Genomic DNA, 26,676 nt, shown 5'->3' with positions numbered 1-26,676 from the left:
GGATTCCTTTAATGGATATATTTGTTTTTTTAGTAAGAGAGATAAATCCATTTCTCATCCAATGATTAGAATGTCTAATTAGCATCTGATACTTTAATTCATTATCCAGCAAATATTTATTGATCTTGCATTATGCATCAGGAATTTTTAAGGGCACCTGGATACATTCATGAACATGACAGGAAAAAACAAACAATACTGTTATTGAAAAGAGTTATAAAGAAACTAAACAAGGAGATGTGATAAGGAGTGACACGAGTGGTCAGAAAAGTCCTCTTGGTAGAGTCAGCATTAACAATGTGACTTTTACAGGATTACAGGAAGGAGCAAACCAAGGAGAGGTTTGGTAAAATCTCATCCCAAGCAGAGGATGACATTTCCTTAGTAATTTTTATAATAGAGGTCCTTGAACAAGGCCAGTGTCATCTGGGGTGCTGGCTAAAGTTCAAACTGCAGAGCTACTGAACGGAAATATCTGCAAATGAAAAGTACATACAAGGGTTTCCCTGGTGGCGCAGTGGTTGAGAGTCCGCCTGCCGATGCAGGGGATACGGGTTCGTGCCCTGGTCCAGGATAGAGCCCACATGTCGCGGAGCGGCTGGGCCCATAAGCCATGGCCGCTGAGCCTGCGCGTCCAGAGCCTGTGCTCTGCAACGGGAGAGGCCACAACAGTGAGAGGCCCGCGTACCGCAACAACAAGAAAAAAATCCCAACCCTACCCCCATTGTGGGGCTGCTTCTAGTTTTCAGACAGCCCACTCTCATCTTTTCTCGAGAGCATACTTTTGCTTCTTCTTAATAAAACTCTCACTACTTAAAACTGCTCTATGTCTCTCAACTGAATTCTTTCCCTCGAGAAGGCAAAAACAGAAAATCATTGTTCTGCTGGTGACATTTTGAAAAATGAAATTGATTGGGTCATTTTTGCTTTATGGGTCTTAGGATACACATCTTTCAAAAAATTAGACCACTGTCTCATATGCCTGCCACATTTTTTACCATATGAATGACATAATACCAAAGCAATCAAACTAGGAAACCTAATTTCTAACATTTTGTGTTATAAATAGCTTTTATTTGCTATTTCCATGAATCATATATAATATTCAATACAAATAATGAAGAGTAACACAGGCAGTGGCCATTTTGTTTTGACTACAAAAAGGGTTGATAACTTTCTTATGTGCAGGATAAAAAAACGTGGTCAGATGAGTTTCACAAGTGACTCTATATTTTCCTCTGTTGCCCAGCTTCCTGGGTATCATTGCCCCTCTTTCTGCCACGACATAGTAACACAACACATGGAGTAATATTTAAGGCCTCGGGAATTAACAAAAAAGAGGAACATATATATTCAAGGTTTGAGAATGAATGGACCTCATACGTGAGAGTGGAGGCTCACTTATGAAGTGTATTCATCTGTACACTCTACAATTAGCCATGTAGCCACCATGATTCTACTCTGACTTCAGCAAGGTGGTTAGCTTAGATGTAAAGGTCCAATTTTCTTTGCTCCTAGTTCTGGCTGAGGTTATTTTTGCTTCACTTTCAAAATATCCCTTTCCTGGCTTGGGGGTCTTCTGTAATTTGGGAAGGAAAGTGGGCACAGTTTGAGGAGATTATCATAATCTTATTTTAGAGGCTGATCCCATGTATTATGAGAAATTGGAATACTTCTCTGGGTACATACAGGAAACAGTTAAAAGATATTTGGACACTTAATCTTAGTGTACTGTTTATGTGGGTCTCCATTCTTCTTCTTTCATGTGTTCCTTATGAAGAAACATCAATTAGCATACACTTTTGTTCTAATTCTAGCCTCTCAATCACTCCTTACAAGGAAAATGAATAACCTTATCAGTAATTTGGGGTCAGGACTTAGATGTGCAGAGCTCAACCCATTTTCTTCCTTTTTCTCAGTTATGGCTGCCTGTAGAGGACACATAGCTCTTGGTCATATAGTTAATAAAGAAGTAATGGTCCCACTCCTCTAGATGTGTCTTTCATTATCCATGATAACCAGTGACCAGGTACATACTTTCTTATTACTATACCATGAAGCATGTTGAGTCCATAGCTTTACAGAATATCCTTTGATTTTGTGTTTTTCCGTAATAAAGCTACCACTTGCATTTGCTTTTCTCTGAATCCTGGGTGTATTTGGAAATTGGTTCCTGATTTGATGGGGAATAGGGATGATATTTGTCTTATCTGGCTGTCTTCAACTCCAACTGTAGGTGATATCAAAAAAGACTTTTTGACTTGAGTTTTGACCTAAAAGAATCTCAGCTGACCTGGCTCTGATCTGGGACTATGGTTTAATTGTTAGTTTGGTTGAAGTTACATTAGGAAAGGAGGAGGAAGAACACTGAGACTTCAAAGTATCCTTCTTTGACTCAAGCCAGCTGGATTAAGGTATAAAAAGACAAGTAAAATAGAGATTATTTGCACATCAACTCTCCTAATCCATTGATTTCAATAAATACAAGCCTTGCCTTTCCCACAGCACACTACCAGCAATCTTCTTTGTTCTAAACCATGACAAGGAGCTATGGCATCACCATCAATTGATCAAATGGTTGATTGGACTTATCGAGAAATCTTATTTTGTTTTGTTTGTTAATTTAACATCTGGCATCCAAAGAGCTTTATATTCTACTCATTTCGGAGCATTTTTCCCTGTTAAATACCCGAGGCCAAGTTTTTTAATGTGCAATTTTAGATAGGTTGGAATAAAGGGTTATCACCTTGACAGCTTTGGGTACTGTGTTGGCGGCATACCTGAACAGAACGGCTGTACCTAGCTTTTCATTTGGCTTCTTCTTAGCTCTATTTGTATTTCTTGTTTGGATAGGTAATAAAGGGAATGGGATAAGTAAATCAGCCATAAGTAAAGAAGTAATTTTACAAATATTTAGGTGTTACAATTTACAAAAATTTTTTACTCTTACATTTGAACCTCAAAACTGTCTTGTTAGCTAAGGAGGGTATGGCCTATTTTTTCAGTTTTGCAGATGAGAAAAATGAGCCTGGCATCTTGAATCAGACACACTTGATTTCAAATTATGGCTTCATAAATTACCAGCAATATGAATTTCCATGAGTCCCTCAGATTTTTATTTATAAAATGTTTTGAACAGTTAAATTAAATATAGGAGTTAAAGCTGTTAGCCCAGTCTAGCAATTAAGAAATGGTAGCTATTTTATTTTAAATTTAAAGCCAACACTTCCTCACTCTATCAATTTGAACACTAAATATCAGTCATTCAAATATTTTAGAAATTTTGTATATTGGACGGTGTATTCATAAATATTCATGCAGTTTAACTTTTAAGCCCTGGGCCATATGTTTTGGCACAGACTCTATTCCCTATGTAATGACAAACATATGTCAGCCCCATTTATCAAATGTAGTTAGGTAAGGCAGAAAGGGGCAATGGCACTGATAAATAATTCCATATAATTTCTGTGAATCACAGATGTTTAAGTTGAGCTGCATTAATAATTTCATAATTCATAGCAGATTAATTTATTGTGGGTTACCACCTCTAGCTGTCTTATAAATCAAAGTGTTAAAATTGTATTTAATAAATCATTTTAATTCTGAGAATATGTAAAAAAATTTAGCTATCATATTAACCTATAATGCAAATCCACAAAGGAGCTTTTATGAAATCTAACTCCCTAAATATAGTAAGAAATTTCATATATTGAAATACAGACAGCCTTTCAAATCATTTGTACAGAGTAATTAGATAATATATTTAAGATAAATGTCATCTTTTTCATTTTATCAATCTGATCGGGTTTGTCCAGATATTGGTCAAAAGAAGAATCTGGGTCCATATTCTTATTCCAACGTCCTGCTCCTACCAAAGATTTTATTTTCTTTAGAGACCTCTGTTGTAGGTACATATTTCTTGTTAACCACCTTCTTTCTTTTTTGTCTATATTCTCTTCTCTCACATTTTATGATTACAGTTTTCATATTACCTTTAAAAAATATGAGCAGATTATTCAGAATGAATTTGTAATCAAGTAAGATAATTATTCATATTTGACCCTGATAGAAGCAAATCTAAAAACTAGAAATGATGTTAAATAATTGATATCCTGTCTTGTTTTAAGTGCCTTTTTCAAAATGTGATTGTTAATTTTTATGAAAGTTTTAACAATCTCTAAGATAGTATGCAGTTATTTTAGTAGTTTCTTGTCTCTCCCTCATAAATTTTTTAAATTATTTTTTAAACATATGGTTCACTAACTTTATCTATCTTATCCCTCATCTCTTCCCTTCTCCTCATCTGTTATGAACTGAATTCTTTCTAAAATTCATGATATCATATGATATCGTAACCCCCAATGTAATTGTATTCCTAGACAGGACCTTTATGAGGTAATCAGTTAGATTAAGTCATTAGGGCAGGACCATAATCCCATAGGACTTGTGTCCTTACAAAAAGAAGAAAAGACACCTGGTCTTTCTTTCCATGCATGCACAAAAAGAGGCCATGTGAGGACACAGAGAGTAGGTGGCCATCTACAAGGAAAGTGAGGTCTACCAGAAACCAACCTGTTGGCACCTTGATATTGGAATTCCAGCCCCAGAACTGTAAGAAAATAAGTGTCTGTTGTTTAAGTCACACAGTGTGTGGTATTTTGTTATAGCAGCCTGAGCAGGCTAATAAACCATTCTAAACAATTTCTACTACTCTTCCAGATTTCCATGTAAATGTCACCTTGTTCAGAAGACCTTTCTATCCCATCCATTTTCATCAACACTACATTTCTAAACTAGGTGCATTTATATGTGTTCTCGTATCTCATACTGTTTTGGATTTCTGTCGCTTCTGACTGGATTAGGATCTTCTTGCATTTAGAGACTGTTTTCCATCAATTTAACATCCTTAAGACCTATCACAGAGAGTGGTGAATGGTAGGATACAAGAAATATTTGTTGAAGTATGTTTTTGGAGACAGATCATAGTACATGGAAAACTAGCTACCATAAAGTTGTCAAAGAATTTTATGTTTAATTTAATTTGAATTGAAATTGCAAAGTGCTTTTTTATATGATAAAATCCTGTTTTTATTTTCTTCAATGAAGAAATATCTGTCAATGAGTAAATTATATAATGATATATTGACTCAATGGACCTTTAAGCAGCTTAAAAATAATGATTATGAACTCTATGTAGCATTATAGAAACATTATAATAAAATGTATTTGAATTGTATATAACATAATGGAAAAATTGTAATAAAATGGAAATTGGAAAAGGTAGGAGATTGATTTGCTCATGTACTATGATTACAAGTGTTTATAGATTGAAACATGAGAATGTTTAGAGATTAATAGTTATAAGATGGTGTTAATGAGTATTTTCTCCATTTTCCAAATTCCCTGTGTTATTTATTATTTTAACAATTAAAATATAAAACTTATTTAAAAACACAAGGAAGCATGTGAATAGCATAGATATATGTATTGGAAGAGTACATGCTAAAAGGGCAAAATAGCATGGCAGCTAGACACGTGGGCTTGTGCAAACTGTACGGGTTTATTTCTCATTTTTAACACTTAACTAGCTTGGTGATCTTGAAAAAGTGCTTTACATGCTCTGAGGCTTAGTATCTTTGTCTTTCAAATTAGAAATAATATTAACATAGTGTCCACCGAAGCACTAAGAAGAATGCTGGAATATAATGACTGCTCTTAAAAGCTAGCTAATGATTTCCAATAGAAAGTAAGCTCTGTGAGGCTAGGGACCTCCTTAATTCAGTGATATAGATTAGTGCCTGGCATTTAGTAATTTCATAATGAACATTTATTTATGGATAAATGAATAAAAGGGAGAATATAATGAAGTCCATAGAAAAAACTTCATAAAAAGCCTATGTACGAAGTTTGAAGAAAAGAAAAGCAGGACTATATATATTGTATATATACATACGTATATATATACATATATATAAAATTTCATTATTTGGATCCTGTCTGAAATGTAGCTAAAATGCCACTTTCTATTGCCTGAAGAAAATTAATCCAATTCTCCTACTGTATAAGTTGTTTCCTGAATAAAATAGATACATTTTTCAGAAACTACTTTGACCCATACCTTGTAGTAATTTACTGTGTTTGTGTTCAAAATGATTTCCTTGTAGTGGGTTAGCTCAAGCTCTAGTAGAATCAGCCATGGGAAAATAGTAAAATAAAATTACTGTAAGAAAGAGAAATATCATTTGATAAGATCCTTTAAAATTTTTGGAAGAGAGAAAAGCAGAAACTGGCTAAAGATTAGAATGCCCTTACTGAAAAAAGCTGCATTCCCCACTTTCAGAAGTCTTCTTACTTCTCAGTGATGTTACTGAAATTCACTGACACCTCCCCACACACGTTTATTTTCAACCTCAGATCATATTACACTTGCAGTTTGCTATCTTAAAAACACACCTGGAATGCATCCCAGTGTATTGATTATCTCTCAGATTTAAATTGAAAAATATAACTGACTTGGAAGGCAATAAACCAAGTGGTGAGCAGTTCTCTCTGTCACTCTTTCTTAGAGTAGTATAGCAGCTACCTAACATTTTCAGGATAAAAGGATATTTGAGTGAGCCATTCAGTGAAGTGGTAATAAATTTCCTTCCCACGCACACAGGGGTGCGTTTCAGGAGATAAACCACTCACCCATTCTTTGTTTAAGAAATAAATGTGAATGAAGTGAGTCAGAGAGTCTCCCTACGCCCCCACCCCATATGAATATATTTGCCATCTATTGATTTGAAAGGTTAGTCATTCAATGTATACATTATGTATTCATCAAGCATTTTCTCTATACCAAAGGGCTGTGGAATTTGCCTTCTAAGAACTCATATACATTCTAAATGGCAGAGAGACACTCTAAAAAAAAAAAAAAGAAAATAGGTAAGGTAATTTCAGAACGCAAAGAAAGGAAAGAAGAAATAATTGAACAGTGGCATAGAGTTAGAAAGTTTTCATGGCTACTTCTCTTTTGGAGAAATTATTTAGAAAATACTATTTTAGTCATAAAATCAAAGTTTGCCTTGCTATCAGTAATAATGTCAAGCCTTTTAATTAATTTCTTTGATGAATCAACTTTACACTAACATTTTTAAACTCTAGATTTTGTCAAAAAACATAAATATCAGCAAAATGAAACCAAAATTTATTGCTATCATTGAAATGTTAAACAATCTAGCCACACTTTGCTCAAAGAAAACATATGAGAAGTTGACTTTTCAAGTATCTACATATATTTTATTTACTAAAAATATAACAATTCTATGCATACCAGAGACAGAATAGAAGGTGGTTCTTCAATTTACAGAAATATACTAGCATATATTTGTAAAATATCTACCATTTATTGGACTATTGTACTGTTCAGTACATATTTTACTGAACAATAAATGTACACATTTTTATATCAACACTAATAGGAAACTATTATCATGTTTAATTTCCTGTTGAGGAAAATGAGCATCAGGAAGGCTCATCCAGCTCATCTCAGATGGTAAATTTTGGGTATGACCAGATCTGAACTCTAGGCAACCGAATCATGTTGCTGTCCTCCCCAATTTAAACCATGGCTACTTTCAAAACATTCTTGAGGATTCAGGAATTGGATAGGAATTTCTTTTATTGTGCAGCTTACTCTGGAAAGAGTAAAAGCAAATAAAATTATGAAAAAATATATATATACATTACTTTTTTGTTATTTTTTTTTTACTACCCTATATCATTTCCTTCCTCACCCTCTTTTCTACTGTTCTCTTTTATTTCGTGGCTTAAGTCTTTCATTTAAAAAAAATTTTTATTGAAGTATAGTTGATTTCCAACATTGTGTTAGTTTCAGATGAACAGCAAAGTGAATCAGTTATACATATACATATATCCACTCTTTTTTAGATTCTTTTCCCATATATGCCATTACAGAGTATTGAGTTCCCTGTACTATACAGTAGGTCCTTATTAGTTATATATTTTATATGTAGTAGTTTGTATATGTCCATCCAAATCTCCCAGTTTATCCCTCCCCCACTTATCCCTTGGTAACCATAGTTTGTTTTCTACATCTGTAACTCAATTTCTGTTTTGTAGATAAATTCATTTGTACCCTTTTTTTTAGATTCCACACATGTGATATCATATGGTATTTGGCTTTCTCTGTCTGACACACTTCACTCAGTATGACAATCTCTAGGTCTATCCATGTTGCCACAAATGGCAATATTTCATTCTTTTTTATGGCTGAGTAATATTCCATTGTATATATGTACTACATCTTCTTTATCCATTCATCTGTTGATGGACACTTAGGTTGTTTCCATGTCCTGGCTATTGTAAACAGTGTTACAATGAACACTGGGATGCATGTATCCTTTTGAATTATGTTTTCTTCTGGATATATGCCCAGGAGTGGGAATCATATGGTAGCTCTATTTTTAGTTTTTTACGGAACCTCCATACTGTTTTCCACAGTGGCTGTATCAGTTAACATTCCCACCAAAAGTGTAGAAGGGTTCCCTTTCTCCACACCCTCTCCAGCATTCACTGTTTGTAGATTTTTTGAAGATGACCATTCTGACCAGTGTGAAGTGATACCTCATTGTAGTTTTGATTTTCATTTCTCTAATAATTAGTGATGTTGAGCATCTTTTCATGTGCTCTTTAATCATCTGTATGTTTTCTTTGGAGAAATGTCTATTTAGATCTTCCACCCAGTTTTTGACTGGGTTGTTTGTGTTTTTGATATTGAGCTGCATGAGCTGTTTGTATATTTTGGAGATTAATCCCTTGTCAGTTGCTGCATTTGCAAATATTTTCTCCAATTCTGAGGGTTGTCTTTTCATTTTGTTTGTGGTTTCCTTTGCTGTGCAAAAGCTTTTGAGTTTAATTAGGTCCCATTTGTGTATTTTTGTTTTTATTTTTATTACTCTAGGAGGTGGATCAAAAAAGATCTTACTGCAATTTATGTCATAGAGGGTTCTGCCTATATTTTCCTCTGAGAGTTTTATAATATCTGGCCTTACATTTAGGTCTTTAATCCACTTAAAGCTTATTTTTGTGTATGGTGTTAGGGAGTGTTCTAATTTCATTCTTTTACATGTAGCCATCCAGTTTTCCCAGCACCACTTATTGAAGAGGCTGTCTTTTCTCCACTGTATATTCTTGCCTCCTTTATCAAAACTAAGGTGACCATATGTACGTGGGTTTATCTCTGGGCTCTCTATCTTGTTCCATTGATCTATATTTCTGTTTTTGTGCCAGTACCATATTGTCTTGATTACTGTAGCTTTGTAATATAGTCTGAAGTCAGGGAACCTGATTCCTCCAGCTCCGTTTTTTTCCCCTCAAGACTGCTTTGGCTATTCGGGGCCTTTTGTGTCTCCATAGAAATTTAAAAATTTTTTGTTCTAGTTCTGTAAAAAATGCCATTGGTAATTTGATAGGGATTGCATTGAATGTAGGTTGCTTTGGGTAATATAGTCATTTTCACAATATTGATTCTTCCAATCCAAGAACTGGTATATCTCTCCATCTGTTTATATCAGCTTTAATTCCTTTCATCAGTGTCTTATAGTTTTCTGCATACAGGTCTTTTGTCTCCCTAGGCAGGGTTATTCCTAGGTATTTTATTTTTTTTGTTGCAATGGTAAATAGGAGTATTTCCTTAATTTCTCTCTCAGATTTTTCATCATTAGGGTGTAGGAATGCAAGGGATTTCTGTGCATTAATTTTGTATCCTGCAACTTTACCAAATTCATTGATTAGCTTTAGTAGTTTTCTGGTGGCATCTTTAGGATTCTCTATGTATAGTATCATGTCATCTGCAAACAGTGACAGTTTTACTTCTTCTTTTCCAATTTGTATTCGTTTTATTTCTTTTTCTTCCCTGATTGCCGTGGCTAGGACTTCCAAAACTAGGCTGAATAATAGTGGCGAGAGTGGACATCCTTGTCTTGTTCCTGATCTTAGAGGAAATGTTTTCAGTTTTTCACCATTGAGAATGATGTTTGCTGTAGGTTTGTCATATATGGCCTTTATTATGTTGAGGTAAGTTCCCTCTATGCCCACTTTCTGGAGAGTCTTTATCATAAATGGGTGTTGAATTTTGTCAAAAGCTTTTTCTCCATCTATTTAGTTGATCATGTGGTTTTTATTCTTCAGTTTGTTGATGTGGTGTATCACACTGATTGATTTGTGGATATTGAAAAATCCTTGCATCACTGGAATAAATCCTACTTGATCATGGTGTATGATACTCTAAATGTGTTTTTGGATTCGGTTTGCTAGTATTTGGTTGAGGATTTTTGCTTCTATGTTCATCAGTGATGTTTGCCTGTAATTTTCATTTTTTTTGTGATATCTTTGTGTGGTTTTGGTATGACAGTGATGGTGGCCTCATAGAATGAGGTTGGGAGTGTTCCCTCCTTTGCAAGTGTTTTGGAAAGGTAGTTGTTAACTCTTCTCTAAATGTTTGATAGAATTCACCTGTGAAGCCATCTGGTCCTGGACTTTTGTTTGTTAAAAGATTTTTTTTTTTTTTTTTTTTTTGCGATATGTGGGCCTCTCACTGTCGTGGCCTTTCCCGTTGCCGGACGCGCAAGCTCAGCGGCCACGGCTCACGGGCCCAGCCGCTCCGCGGCATGTGGGATCCTCCCAGACCGGGGCACGAACCCGTATCCCCTGCATCGGCAGGCGGACTCCCAACCACTGCGCCACCAGGGAGGCCCTGTTAAAAGATTTTTAATCACAGTTTCAATTTCAGTACTGGTGTTTGGTCTGTTTATATTTTCTATTTCTTCTTGGTTCAGTCTTGGAAGGTTGTAACTTTCTAAAAATTTGTCCAGTTCTGGGCTTCCCTGGTGGCACAGTGGTTGAGAGTCTGCCTGCCGATGCAGGGGATGCAGATTCGTGCCCCAGTCCAGGAGGATCCCACGTGTCGTGGAGCTGCTGGGCCCGTGAGCCATGGCTGCTGAGCCTGCGCATCCGGAGCCTGTGATCTGCAATGGGAGATGCCACAACAGTGAGAGGCCTGTGTACCGCAAAAAAAAAAAAAAAAAATTTGTCCAGTTCTTCTAGGTTGTCCATATTATTGGTGTATAGTCGTTTGTAGTAGTCTCTTGTGATCCTTTGTATTTCTGTGGTGTCTGTTGTAACTTCTCCTTTTCCATTTCTAATTTTATTGATTTGAATCCTCTCCCTCTTTTTCTGATGAGTCCAATGAAAGATTTATCAATTTTGTTTATCTTCTCAGAGAACAAACTTTTACTTTCATTGATCTTTGCTATTGTTTTCTTCATCTCTACTTCATTTATTTTTGCTCTGATCTTTATGATTTCTTTCCTTCTACTAAATTTAAGTTTTGTTTGTTCTTCTTTCTCTAGTTGCTTTAAGTGTAGGGTTAGATTGTTTATTTGAGATTTTTCTTGTTTCTTGAGGTAGGATTGTAAAGGTATAACCTTCCCTCTTAGAACTTCTTTCACTGCATCCCATACCTTTTGTTTTGTTTTTTTTTTTGTTTGTTTGTTTGTTTGTTTTTTTGTGGTGCAACTTCCAGTTGCTCCTGTCATCCCCAACTTCTAACCAGCCATCCCCTACAAGAGGAGCTGGCTGACCTGCAAACACCCAAAAGTGCATGAGGAAGTCCAGTTAACATCATTAGAACAACCATCCATCTGAGTGCCATCCAAATAGTCAACCCATTGAGCACTGAGTTAAATAAACGATTCTCTTTTTAAGTTGTTAAGTTTCCAAGTGATTCTTTCATTCAACACAAAATAACTGATACACACCAACAAACAGGAATTGTACAAAATTATTTCAATATATTTTCCCTAACAAATTAAATATCAAATCATATCTAGATATTAATTTCACTACTCATGCCCTCTGCCAGAACGTGGCTTTCTTCACTTGTCTAGAAATTCAAGAGACCCAGAGCTGTGCTTGCTTCTTTAGTAGTGGGGATGCATGAGAGTGTGTTAGCCTGCTCGCTGACCTTGCCCTCTCTCAGCCACATCTGAAGGTGGCTGACTCATCTGAAGCTGGAATTCTGCACTGTTCCTATTTATTATTTTCTCCAGGGCAGGATCTTTGGACCTATGGTGACATGTGATCACAATTTTCAGACATCATTTGGCCCACGGAAGGACACATCACCATGGTCTGTTAAATAGCTATAAAATGTAAACAAGCACTGCTTATTAACACACAAGGGTTTTAAATAGAGCATTAAGTAAAGATTAATCTTTTAACTTCAAAGAGGAAACAAAAAGCTGTTGGAGGTCATTAACAGACTGTGACTTTAGCTGACCATGAGTTGGACCCACCAATCAGAGGCTCCTCACACCCTCCCCTGCCCTTGGAATATAAGTTCTGACCATCTTTCTTTAGCTGGAGCCATTTTCAAGGATGCAGCCTTGAGAGAGCAGTGTGTTGCTGAGACCATCTGGACAGTGCATGTGACTGAATCCAGTTAAGGCCTCTATATAAACTTTTAAGATTCTAGTGGGCAGGTGTAGAGAGCTATTTGTCTTGCAGCTGCCTAAGACAAGCCTCAGATGTAAGTTCCTTTGATTGTTAAAGCTGCTACCTGTCAATCTGATGTGGTTTGCCTCTTTCTTCTGTCTCTCTTTGCCCTCCATGTATGGGGGGCAGTTTGTGAACCAAAGAACAGATTCATTTCTCTAATATGCCTATTAACAGAAAACACAGATTGAATAAAACCCAGGTGGTTGCTACCTCCATCTACCTTAGAATATGGGGAAAGAAGGTAAAGGGTAAAGTTTTCCTGACTTGGGTCCATGACATTTGTAGACAAGAGGTTGGTCACTGCTTGGTAGTGAATTCATGAGTGTAGTAGCTCAGCTTTGCTACTTTAGACAAAGCCAGCAATTTCACTAGGGGCTTCTGGGATAGGTGACAGCTATGGCACTGGTATGAAAGCATCATCTGTTTCCACAAGGTTTCCAAGAGAGAGGGCCTGAAGGCCTATGCTTTTAAGTGGGTAGGTGGGTTATGAGAGATTTTTTTTTTTTTAAGCAGTGGGTCTCAAACTGGGGTATTTCTCCCCTGGGACATTTTCTAAGATCTGGAAAGATTTTTGTCATACCAAGGTTGCAATGCTACTGGTATCTACTCCAAGATGCTGTTAAATATCCTAAAATGTACAGGTCAGCATCCCCTGTCTCCTCCTCCCACCCTACCACAGACGTACACTTAATCCAGTCCAAAATGGCAATAATGCCAAGGTGCAGAAACCCTGCTCTAGCACAGCCAGGCCCTCACAGATCAGAAACATGCAGGTACTTTTTACTCTCAGTCTTTCAAATTGTTCATTAAAACCCAATGACACTTTTATAATTGAAACAGGATGGCTATGCTTAAATTTAAACTATTCTACTATAACAAAATCATGCTATTCTATTTAAATGTTACAGACTACAGGTTTCAAATGATTTAGGGAAGAATCTGTTATTCAAAGGGATACAATAGGCTCAGGCCCCCAATGCGGAATTCCATGAAGCAATTTACATAATCAATTTACCGTTTACTATAGTAAACCCTCACTTATTATATAATATTAGTTTACAAAGAGACTTTCATGCACTTTGTTATGAACAATAGCCCCAAATCATTGCTTACAAATCTCATTTCTTACCCAAGTCGAAAATGAATCATTTCATCGTGATATCTGGGTTTCTGGGGCCTAAAAAGGGAATTTCCTTAAGTGCCTATCGTAGCATACCACAAAACAAAGATCATTAAACATATGAAAAGAAACATAATGCCCTTGCTTTTTCAGAAGTTTTAGAAGAAATTACTTATTTTATGAAATCCTCACTGAACATTACACTTATATATGTGTAGCTTCATTAGGATTAAATTTAAGCTTTTCTTAAAAAAGTTGTTTCTTAACTCATGCTTTTATGTGAATTTCTTTCAAATCTATTTATATTTATTTATGAAACTTACAGAATTAGAGGGACATTTAATTATATAAAATTTATTCCTCTCATTCTTTCCAAAATAGAATCAGATTGAGAGTTTTTTACTATTTGAAACTTAAAACCCAAACTAGAGATGACTATTTTGCCCCTTATGATCTTCACTTTTTTGTTTTCTCTATTGTGAATTATCCAAAATGCAGCAGTTATTTTAGAAGTCTCTGTCATCTCATGGAGAGAGTGGAAAGAAACATAAGTGGGGTAGGAGAAGTTAGCCTAAAGCATAGACTTTGAGAAAAAATAAATGCCAAAACTCTTGTGCTAAAGTTTTATGGTTGGATAGCTACTGCATGAAATGACAGAAAACCAGTCTGTATAAAAGTTTTATACCACCAAATGTATACTTTAATTTTTTTTGAAATTTTTGTTTTTGCTTCTGTTACTTACAGATCAAAGTTTTAAATATGAGTGTTTTTCTTTTCTTTTTTTTTTGTTTTCTTCTCTGTAAAAGCCATTCTGATGGTTACTCCATTTATTACTGTGTTCCTTGATTTTTAAGTTATTTCAGGTTTCTTCATTATCTTGATTACATTATCTTATACAATGACCCAAAAAACTGTTGTTACCCCTTTTATTCATTGACTGTTAATACAGTGCATATACTGAGCAAAAATTTTGTAAAAAATTAAGTGTCTCTACTCATGTATATGGAAAAGAAAAATAGTTCAATTTTATTTATCTTGGAAGTATTGTAGATCCCAATAATGATGAGGTCATTTAAAGTTACTTTAAGCATTGCTTTCTAAATTCTTCCATTTATTCAACAAATACTGAATACATATTATATATCAAAATGCCCTTAGACAAAGGAATATAAAGATAAAGAACTAAACTTGTTTTCCTCTGTAGAGCTGGCATTATAGCATCCTCTATACTTCTGATTATGGTGTTTCTCTTGATATTTTCAATCGATGTATTCATCTTTTAACAAATATTTATGGTGCACCTATGTTCTTGGCTTTTTGCTAGATGTTTGCTACATAATGATGAGATGATTACTGTATTCATGGTTCTTAAATTATAATGAGGAAATAAATATTATATAATAAAAGCAGACACAAATACAAATTAATGAGATTTTAGGTGCTAAGAAGGAGACAAATGCTCTGTAAGAAAACAATCTGGGTGAGAGTGGATTCCAATATAGAATGGGCAGCCCAGTACTGTCCTTAGAGAAGCAAAATTAACCTGAGAGCTGAATGAAGCGAAGGAACTAGCCATGCCCAAGAATTCAAATTTGTATTTTTCTGATAGAACAGAAGTAACAAGATAGGTAATAATCACAAACTTGAATACGCAAAAGAGTCCAGTGCAACTGAAATTCAGTGAATGAAAAGAGAGAAGGATATTAGAAGATGCTAGGTGGTGGCCATGTTGATGAAGATCAAGGAGATAGATTTTGAAAGTATCATTATCAAGAATTGGTGATATATTTTATGTGAGGAATAAGGAATAGAGAAGACTCAGGGATGACTCCTAATATCCAAGCTTAAGCAGCAAGAGAGATAGGGGATATGGCTTATGGAAAAAGTGAAATGAGTTTACAAAATGTGGAGATTCCCTTATGGCACTCAAGCAGAGATGCCAGGTAGATAGTTGAGTATAGGTCAAACTTCAGAAGAGGTGATCAAATTGGAGTCTGTGGTGTAAAGGGAGGTGTCAGGCTGCAATGGAAAGAAATAGAACCAGATTCCCCCAAAGAGAGAGTGTAGAGAAGATACTTTCTGTCTAGATACAATGGGAGGGTTTGGATAGAGGAATTAAATCCAGGAACATGTACAAGGTAATGGGGATCCCAAATAAATAGAACAAAGCTTTGCCTTGTATGGAATTATGGTCAGATTGGAGAGAGAAAATGCATCTGAGCAGTTACGTAATAAAGGTATGCACTAGGTGCTAATGGAGCACAATGGAGGAAACATTTAATTCTGCTTCTGGGTAGTTCAGAGGAAACTTCCAGAAGGGTGACATGGAGTTATTCTGAAATATCTTCGAAATAGGTAACAAGCTAATAGGGCACAGGGAAGAACATTCTAGTTAAAGGATTTGAGATAAGAAAAAATTTAAAGCATTTGAGCAATTGTAACTGTTCAGTTTCATTACGTAGTTATAACTTGTTTCACAATTCAAGGTTTATGTTAACCTGATGTACTTTTTCATGTTTATTTTACTATCTTGTAGTAATTAATAAATCATGCTGCTTTTGTCCTCTACTTGTTTGCATTAATATTTTCTCTCCTGACTTGCCCTTAATCTACATGAGAAAAAGAGGAGCTACAATTCCTTTTTTATAAGCTGAGGATCATGCAATTCTATGCACAGAACAGATGGTTAACAAATGTATCATTTCCTAAACAGCTGGATTCTGTCCCTCTGTCCTTGGTGGAGATGGAGAAAAACCTTTTAACTAGTGTGAAAACTGAAATAATTGTATCCAAAATATTACAACATATCATTCCATCCTGTCTGTAATGCCCTGATAGAATTAAAACAATTCAGTGACCTGAAATTAGCTTCTAATTAAAGTGTTGAGAATCACTGTGTACAATTTGTTTCATTAAATTCTAACACACTCAAAATTGAATCAATTTATTAAACTTACTTATTTCCAGATCCCCAAAAGACACAATAATACCAACATGTAACAATTTTGGACGTATAAACAGCTTCACTACTCCATTTACAGATGTGAGAATCCTACTTCCTCGCTAGAATAAAATACGCTCTAAATGCAAATTAAAAGCAAATCAAGACACTCCAAATCAGAGAACTGCTTGCGTTGGTTAGAATGTCTGGAAGTATTTTTCTTGATCTCTGTGAAAAAGTAAAGGGACATACACTTGTCAAAAAAGAATATAGAATTCAGTCTAACCAATCTATCTTGTGCTAACCTTCCCTTCATTCTGTAAACATTTAAAATGAATAAAGTAGGGCTTCCCTGGTGGCCCAGTAGTTGAGAGTCCGCCAGCTGATGCAGGGGACACGGGTTAGTGCCCCGGTCTGGGAAGATCCCACATGCCACGGAACGACTGGGCCCATGAGCCATGGCCGCTGAGCCTGCACGTTCCGGGGCCTGTGCTCCGCAACGGGAGAGGCCACAACAGTGAGAGGCCCAAGTACTGAAAAAAAAAAAAAAAAAAAGAATAAACCATTTTCATCAGGAATTCAGCAATAATATGTTAACTCAAAAACAAAAATAACACAAATATCTTGTTGGCAAAAAGCCTATGTGTTTTTGAGACAGAAAACCCCCTGAAAGTGATGCCTCCTCCCACCCCCACCCCCAAATTCTGATTAACAGGTTCTCTGACCTATACTTGGAGCAACTCTCCTAGAATCACGAGTTATGAAAATGAATTGTGCATAAAGGTGCTAGCATCCAAGGGCCTTGAGTTTCAAAATGATATTTTTCAAGACAACGTTTAGCTAAATGCAACCATTGTGTAAATAGAAGGTAGCTGTCAATATGGACATTTCAATAGAGTAGAAGTAGCCATCTTGGATATTTTGCATTCAATCATTCATTCTAAGTTATGTGATAACATATAATCTATCAATTATTTGTTAACTACAACAATTAATATTTGTTAGATTTTCTGGTAAAACTGCTGCCATAAACAGCAATGACTTAATATGCTTTTATAAGGATCAAGCAACCAGTGCAGTTTAATCCATGATGCATTAGAGAACCTCTTTTCAAAAGCCTACAGAGTTCTTTGACAGGTGGAAAAAAATATGTATATTGTGCACATTACATAATAGGCATCTTACAAAATTTATTCTAATAAATGTCCACAAAACTATTGTATTTCATTGCTAAGTTTCAATTTCAATATTCAATTGAAAAAATTCCATTGGTTACATATCTTACTTAAGAGTTGGAAAGAATTCCCAGTGACTTTAAGAAATGATGGACAATCTGAATTAACTAGCTAGTTAACTTAAAGTCAAAGCTGTAATAAATTACAGAGGGCTTCCCTGGTGGTGCAGTGGTTGAGAATCTGCCTGCTGATGCAGGGGACACGGGTTCGATCCCTGGTGTGGGAAGATCCCACAGGCTGCAGAGTGACTAAGCCCCATGCTCTACAACTACTGAGCCTGTGCTCTAGAGCCTGCGAGCCACAACTACTGAGCCCGCGTGCTGCAACTACTGAAGCCCATGCGCCTAGAGCCTGTGCTCCGCAACAAGAGAAGCCACCGCAATGAGAAGCCCGTGCACCGCAATGAAGAGTAGCCCACACTCGCGGCAACTAGAGAAACCCCGTGCACAGCAATGAAGACCCAACACAGCCAAAAATAAATAAATTAATTAAATAGATTTAAAAAAAAACTCTGATAAATTAAAAATTTTATAAAAAGTGATCTTCTATATGTGTGCCTATCACATTAATATAATGTAGAAGGACATGGTTATAACTGTTGGTGACTAGGGCCTAGTGAGGTGGTAAAATGGTCCTGCTAGCTAATAAAGTAAATAATTAAAATCAGGAAGGAATAAAAAAGAAGCAAGGAAAAGAGGGTGGGTAGAAGGGAGGGAGGGAAGGAGGGATGGAAGGACTGAGAAAAAGAAGGGAGGAAGAAGGATTTGCAGACAAACTGTTATATGTCAGACACTAAATTCTTTCCTTTTTTATTTAATTCTCCAGCACTGGTTCTGTTATCCCCAGAATTTAATTTAGATTTTCTTCCAGGGTGAAGATATCAAAGTTTAGAAAGATTAAATAAAATTTCCATGAGCACATAAATAATAAAGAACCAGAACTTTAAGCCACTGACATTTGATTACCTCTTGACAACACTCTTTACTTAAATATCGACTGACTAAACAAATATTTACTGCCATTTATTTTTATAATTTACCTACTTTCCTGATAAATATTATAATCACCAGCAAAAATTCAGGAGGTATTGTCTCCTTACTCTTCCTTTGTAATAGGAGAAAAAAGTGTCTATACAAAACATTTATTTTAGAACATTTTCTACCCAGCATGCTGAATAGAACTTCAATTAATGGTAGTTAAAACTCACAAGCAAGAATCTGAATGGAACAAAGGATCTAATTATTCCTTAAAATGTTTATTTCACAGTCTGTTCTAGATGTCATTTTTTTTCACTACATCTTGTTGGAACATCTCTTCTTCTTTTTTTTTTTTTAAATTAATTAATTAATTTATTTTGGGCCGTGTTGGGTCTTCGTTTCTGTGTGAGGGTTTTCTCTAGTTGTGGCAAGCAGGGGCCACTCCTCATTGCGGCGCGTGGGCCTCTCACTATTGCAACCTCTCTTGTTGCGGAGCACAGGCTCCAGACGCACAGGCTCAGTAGTTGTGGCTTACGGGCCCAGTTGCTCCGTGGTATGTGGGATCTTCCCAGACCAGGGCTAGAACCCGTGTCCCCTGCATTAGCAGGCAGATTCCCAACCACTGCGCCATCAGGGAAGCCCCTGGAACATCTCTTAATAATAAAAAAATTTACTTATTTTAGATATAGTTTTGAAAGGCTGTGATAATATAATACAAATTATATTTGCTGTTTTACTAAACTGCATACATGCAAATTCTAAAACATAAGCATGAGGTCAACTTTGTTTCTCAATACAAAATTAAACTATGCTAAATTAAACTATGCTAAAGGGAAGTGCTTGGCTAAGGGAGTTTGGCCATCTCAATAAATGCAGTTTGCTCATTTCCCTGCAATGATTTGCATGTTCAATAAAAACCGATATGAGTGAAAGGATATGAAATCTCTGCAAACGAAGTAGAAAGAAAATATAACACACTAATTTAAAATATACTTCAGCTACCTGTCATGAGAAAATTAAAAAAGGCTTTAATGGAAAGAAGTGCAGCACTTGCCAACATCATTACTTACTTCTATAGATGATTCAGCTTGTTTAAGCCTTAAAAAGGATTCAGATATTTTTGTATATTCATATCTGAATGTTATGTGGTTTTCCTGTGGAATGAGCTGAATTGTTTCAGTTTAGTAAACTTATAAGAAAAGGATAGGATATTCTTGTATTAAATTGTATCTTTTGATATTTAAAATAGCAACTTTTGCCATAGCCTGACCCCATAATTTTTTGTTTGTTTATTTTGTTTTAATCTTGAGTCATCATTTGCAAGCTTTTGTGTGTGGCTCTTTCTTGTGAATAACTGAAGGGATCAAACACAGACATTGCATTTGACTTATTTGGAGCTGAAAACTGGGAGAAAAAAGAAATTATACACTTTCACCAGGGATTGCTCTGCAAGGCTGACTGCAGGAGACTTTCATTTGCTTACCCATGCAAGATTTTATCGGTAAACTGACAACTTCAACCTCCTCTATTTACAGTTTCCTGTTGTTCAACATCAATAAACTCATTGACTGAATCCATACAATTTTAAAGACTGCCACACAGCCAAGGCCCTGACTACAACTGCAGGAAATGTCTTCGAGAAATTGAGATCAAAGATTGAAAACTTGCACTTTTAAGTGTAGATTCATTCACATTCTTTATGTGTCTTTAGGTAAGCACAGCAGTCAATAGTTACATAAGGGCTAAGCACTTACAGTTGGTGTTATTCGTTAAGAAAGTTTATGCCACTTAGGAGGCCGGCAAAAATAATAAACAAAAAGAGAAAAATTGGGTTGGATCATTTTGAAGTACCCCTTCATTTCATCATTTGTAATTCAGCCAATCCTCCACTCAACCATATATCAGTTGATTATTGCCTCTGGCAATCTCTAATCTCCTTTTGTCTTAGTTATTCTGGACATTTTGTTTAAAAGGAATAATACCATATGTGGCTTTTTGTGTATGGCTTCTTCCACTTAGCATAATAGTTCAAAGGTTTATCAACATTGTAGCATGAATCAGTACTTCATTCTTCTTTATGGCCAAATAATATTTTATTCTATGGATATGCCATATTTCATTTATCCATTAATTAGTTGATGGTCTTTAGCTTGTTTCCATTTGGGGGCTATTACGAATAATGTTGCTATGAATATTTGTACACAAATCTTTTGACATATTTTAAAATGTTTCCTGGGCATATTCCTAAGAGTGGAATTGCTGGATCATATGGTAACTCTTTATTTAACTTTTTGAGGAACTAACTGACTTACAAAGTGGCTTCATTATTTTACATCCTCCCCCCAGAAACATATGAGGGTTCTACTTTCTCCATATCCTTTCCAACACTTGTTATTGCCCATCTTTTTTTTTTTTTTTTTTTTTTAGCGGTACGTGGGCCTCTCACTGTTATGGCCCAGCTCCGGACGCGCAGGCTCAGTGGCCATGGCTCACGGGCCCAGCCACTCCGCGGCATGTTGGATCTTCCCGGACCAGGGCATGAACCTGTGTCCCCTGCATCAGCAGGCAGACTCTCAACCAGTGCGCCACCAGGGAAGCCCTTGCCCATCTTTTTAATGACAGCTGTCTTAATAAGTGTGAAGTTGGTACCTCAACATGAATTAATTTTCTTAGCCTTTACAAACTAAGTGATATATGGGTAGATATGAAAATAGATTCATGGAGACATAATTAGGTAATGATAGAAGAAGGTATACAGGTATACTTCAGAGATATTTCAGGTTCAATTCCAGGCCACCACAATAAAGCAAATATTGCAATAAAGTAAGTCACATGATTTTCTTTGGTTTCCAAGTGCATATAAAAATTATGTTTATACTACACTTTAGTCTATTAAGCTTACAATAGCACTATATCTAAAAAAACCAACACATATACCTTAATTAAAAAATACTTTAATTCTAAAAAATGCTAACCATCATCTGAGCCTTCAGCAAGTCATAGTGTTTTTGCTGATGGAGTGTCTTGCCTTGTTGATGGTTGCTGAAGGTTGGGGTATCTGTGGCAATTTCTTAAAATAGACAACAATGAAGTGTACCCCTTTAATTTACTCTTCCTTTCACTTAAACACTTAAAGGCCATTGTAGGGTTATCAACTGGTCAAATTTTAATATAGTTGTGTCTCAGGGAATGGGGAGGCTCAAGGAAAGGGAGAGAGGATGGGGGAACAGCCAGTCAGTGGAGCAGTCAGAACACACACAGCATTTGTCAATCAAGCTTGCATTTTATATGGCAGGGTTCATGGCACCCCAAAATAACTACAACAGTAGCATCAAAGATCACCATAATATATGTAATAATAATGAAAAAGTTTGAAGTAATACGGGAATTACCAAAGTGTGACAGAGAGACTCAGAGTGAGCAAATGCTGTTGAAAAAATGGTGCTGATAGATTTACTTCATGCATGGTTTGCCACAAACCTTCAATTTGTGAAAAATGAAATATCTGAAAAGTGCAGTAAAGTACAATAAAGAGAGGTAAGCCTGTATATAAAAAGTTTCTGAACAAATTACTGTATTTCTTTCTGAGAAAGAGCATACTCACAAGATCAGGTATTCTTCTAGAGGAGGAATGATTCTTTCAAAATCACTGGCATGGACTGGCTTTCGAAGGATGAACACTATTCACACAGAGTGAGAAGAGAGAAAACACTTCAAATAGAATATTTAAAGTAATATTTCTGAATGTCAAATTGTACAAGTTTTTGTGAAGCACTGAGCAATTTTGCTTGACAGTTTAGAAAGAGAAGAAGATTGAGAAAACATATAACTATCACAACTGAAATAGAGAAACAGAAATAATTACAGTGATCACACACATTCAATATTTTGAAACAATGCAAGATGATAATAGGTTTAAGTGCCATAATGAGTGGAACATAATAATTAATGTGACAGTGCACTGAAACATTCATAAAAATTTCAGAAAGAGATGAGATTTGGGTGGACGAGGACACATGCCATGTTGGTCCAATATCGGGGGAATTATTTGGAATTAGGTAAGAGTTGGGCAAAACTCTGCCTCCTCTTTGGTTCTTGCCACAGGCCTCATGCTGTACTGTGGTATCCCACTGTATCCAGGCTTTCTGGGGACACTAGAGCTAAGGTTGCCTCTGGTCTTCTTGTTTTTCTATTCTTTTGAACCCAACTAGGCTACCAGCTACATTACGTTTATATAAAAAAGTGTTTTATACAGTTATTAATTATGTCATCATCAGAAGCAAATGTTATTTATTGACTGAAACAGAAAGGTGTGGTAACAATGGAACTCCCATGCTCCTTAAGGTGACAATTGCTTGTTCTCACTGTGGGAGACAGCCCTCGACCCCAAAAGACTGTTGAAATTGAGGTTTCAGGGAAATATCTTCCAGGATAATGTTCCTTGTATATGGGAGATGGAACTGGAAGTTAAGAGAACAGTTAGGATATTACAAAATTAGACAAAATGATGTCAAAGGGATGGATATGCATTCAGAGCAGAATAATATGGGAAATGAAAGAGAAGAGTAGTAACCAATCTGATAGTGATCACTTAAAATAGCCGATGTCAGGAGACAGGAGTTGGGAGGTGAATATTTCACTTTCCAACAGTAGCTCACTAAGAAGGAACTCATAAAACTGATTTGGAATGTGTGTGTCATTATCCCAAGCAGTCTTAAGTGATGTGATGAGGTAAGTCGAGTTCTCTGGAGAGTGGGGATGATTAAATTGTAATGACAGCTCCAGAGAGCACAGGGTCAGGAACCAAAACTTTCTATCCTGTTGCTTTGCTGTTGAGAGGGGCAGAGGGTTGGGGGGTTGGGCTTCCATTCTGAAGTTCTTCCAACATACTGATTCCTCCAGCCAGTGCAAATGCATCCTGGGCAAGTGCAAAGGAGAAGAGAGAAGAAGCGTATGGAACCCCTTTAAAATTGTTCTCAAAGAACAAGAAAACAATTTTATATTTTACTGACTACAATTTAGTCACCAAATCTAGCTGCAAAGCATGCTGGGGAATGCTCCCAGACAAATACAAGTATGTCTACCCAGAAAAAGAACGATGGACATAGAACGATAGCTAACTGGCAGAGTCTCTTTCACATCTCCTTTGATAAAGAATCAGTGTAAATCGTCTTATAAACCTGTAGTTTTATGACTCTCAACTCTTGTCTTACAGAAAAGAAAAACAAATTTCAGAACCAGGAGTGTGCATTTGTGTCCTACCTTCCACTGCTGCACATCACTTGCTCTCAGTAAGTCAGCTGCTCAGAGGAGAAAATATTTCTCCAATGCCAAAAGCAAAGTTAATCTATAGTGAAAGAGTTGAAGTGTGTTCTAAAGAAACTTCCAGCTCAGTCCTAGACACTGAAAGCCCTCAGGATGTCCTGTGATTGTCAAAATTAATTTTGGTCCCTTTGGGGGCACTGTGCTTACACATGGGACATGTAAACTATATTTTAATTTTAAATATATTTGGATGATGCTATTCATTGAATAAATGTGTATTTAACTTAATGCATGTCAAAAATTGTGTTAGTCCTGATCATTACTTTAAGAGATAACAAAATATAGGTAAAATTATGACATGCTTCAAATGCCCATAGTTACAATGAGTAGATGACAAATATTTCAACAACCAGCAAATATTTCAGCATGAGCAGTTTCACCACATATACATACATACACACACATGCACCAAGTATATGTTATGTTATATGTTATGCTATATTATATTTATATGCTGTGTTATTTATATTATATTATATTTTAGAATTGAGATGAGTAATACAGTCTTCCCATTTTCCAGAAGATAAATCCTTAGTACCTTGCGTTTAAAGGAAAAGTAGAGGCAGAACAAACTCCACCAGTTTTAGGAAGGAGGTAAGATGTAGATATAGTCAATCAATAAAATAAAAGAGTTGAGGGTACTTCTTCTTTTAAATATTCCTCAGTAAGTGTACATACTTGCAGAAGTATACCTGACCATTTTGATCACTAACGTGTACACATAAAGAAGATGCTGGATGGAGTTGAGTGTTTTCATTGGAAACTCTAGAGCATACTCAACTGGAGACTTTTGCCACTGGCTAGAATGACAAGTTTAGGGTGAATGTCTAATCACAGCATTAACAAGATTTAGTTTTCCCTTTTGTACGTGAAGCACTGAGGTGATGCTCTTTATATGCAACGTGCTTGCCAGGGCAATCAGAGTGGGTGACCAGGGTAATCACACTACCCGTGGATTGCTGAAGGGGATGTTGGACACAGAATGCTCTGGAATATGATGTAATAGATTATCACTCTTCTTCTTACAACATGTACCTCAAAATGAAAACATAAGTTACTTTTTATATAGCATAATATATATCCTTAGATATTGAGTTTAATGAAATAAAACATTTGGATTAAATTATGCAGTGGTATAGTCTATCAGACAACCTGGTGTTGTAGGTAACCAGAATATAAATTTGACGTATTTCAGTACACTGTACTGGGACAGATAGAGCATATTAAGAGGAGAAACTGCACAAGCTCAAACATTTAATATTAATCTTTAAATGGCATATCTGCTTTCAGTTTGGGGAACTAAATACCTAGGGCTTTTGTGATTGAGGCACAGTTGTGGCTTCCCATTTATTGTATGTCATCATTTTCATTACTCACTCACATCAAATGTAATCAATCATTCTTATTACAGTTTTCTGATTTTAAAAAAAAGATATAATATAAAATTACATTTTAGTGAATTACAAATGTGAGTATAATAGCTACTAATATTTTCTGAGATCTGGTGTCCATGTGCCAGAATGAGATTGTACTATTTTATTAAATTCAAAAATGTTTCTGTTTTTACCACCCACCTTGTGTTGCACATTCTGTGTCTTCAGTGTTGTTCAAAAAGATTTCTTAAGATTTGTTTCTGCCATGCCATTATACAGCAACTTTTTATAGTGATACATTCCTTTAGTATTTCAAGATGAAAAGGTATAGTATTTTGGATAAATGATTAGGTTTGTAACAATCTTTGCTATGCTCTAGCAATCAGAGGAAATCTAATTCTGCATTTTCTAAACATTCATAAATACTTTATAGCTACCACAAGTAATTTTGATATTTGGAATAAAATGAAGCTGACATATAAAAAAATATATACAACATATACTATATTGATAAAAAGCACTTTTAGCAAACATAATCATATTTAATTTTTATAATATTCTGGTGCAAGAATACTATTATCTATGATTTAGAGGTAAGAGAAGTGAAACTCAGAAAGGTCAATAAACATGTTCAAATTTACACAGTTTAAAGACTTCAGATCCAGAACCACACAGTGGATCTTGTGACTGCAAATTTCTTGCTCATTCTGCTGTACCATGTTACACCCAGAAACAGATCCAGGTAGGCTAGGTCTACCTCCACAAGACTGTTTCTCAAAAGAAACTTCATGGCAGGTCAAGTTAAATAAAAAATCAAAACACCTTTCTTTTTCCCATGTTTTATTTAGAGACCAAAGTCCCTCTCCTAAGTGCAGCTTTATATTTGGCCTGCACTTCAAATGCAGGTGTCTTTTAAAATAAGAGTTTAAATTCATTCTCTCTAGTTTATCATTTAAAATAGATAAATGGGGCTTCCCTGGTGGCGCAGTGGTTGAGAGTCCGCCTGCCGATGCAGGGGACACGGGTTCGTGCCCTGGCCCGGGAAGATCCCACATGCCGTGGAGCGGCTAGGCCTGTGAGTCCGGAGCCTGTGCTCCGCAACGGGAGAGGCCACAACAGTGAGAGGCCCGCGTACCGCAAAAAT

Source organism: Lipotes vexillifer, unplaced genomic scaffold (assembly GCF_000442215.2).
Source record: "Lipotes vexillifer unplaced genomic scaffold, Lipotes_vexillifer_v1.1 scaffold347, whole genome shotgun sequence".
NCBI lineage: Eukaryota > Metazoa > Chordata > Mammalia > Artiodactyla > Lipotidae > Lipotes > Lipotes vexillifer.
This window is presented reverse-complemented; position numbering follows the sequence as displayed.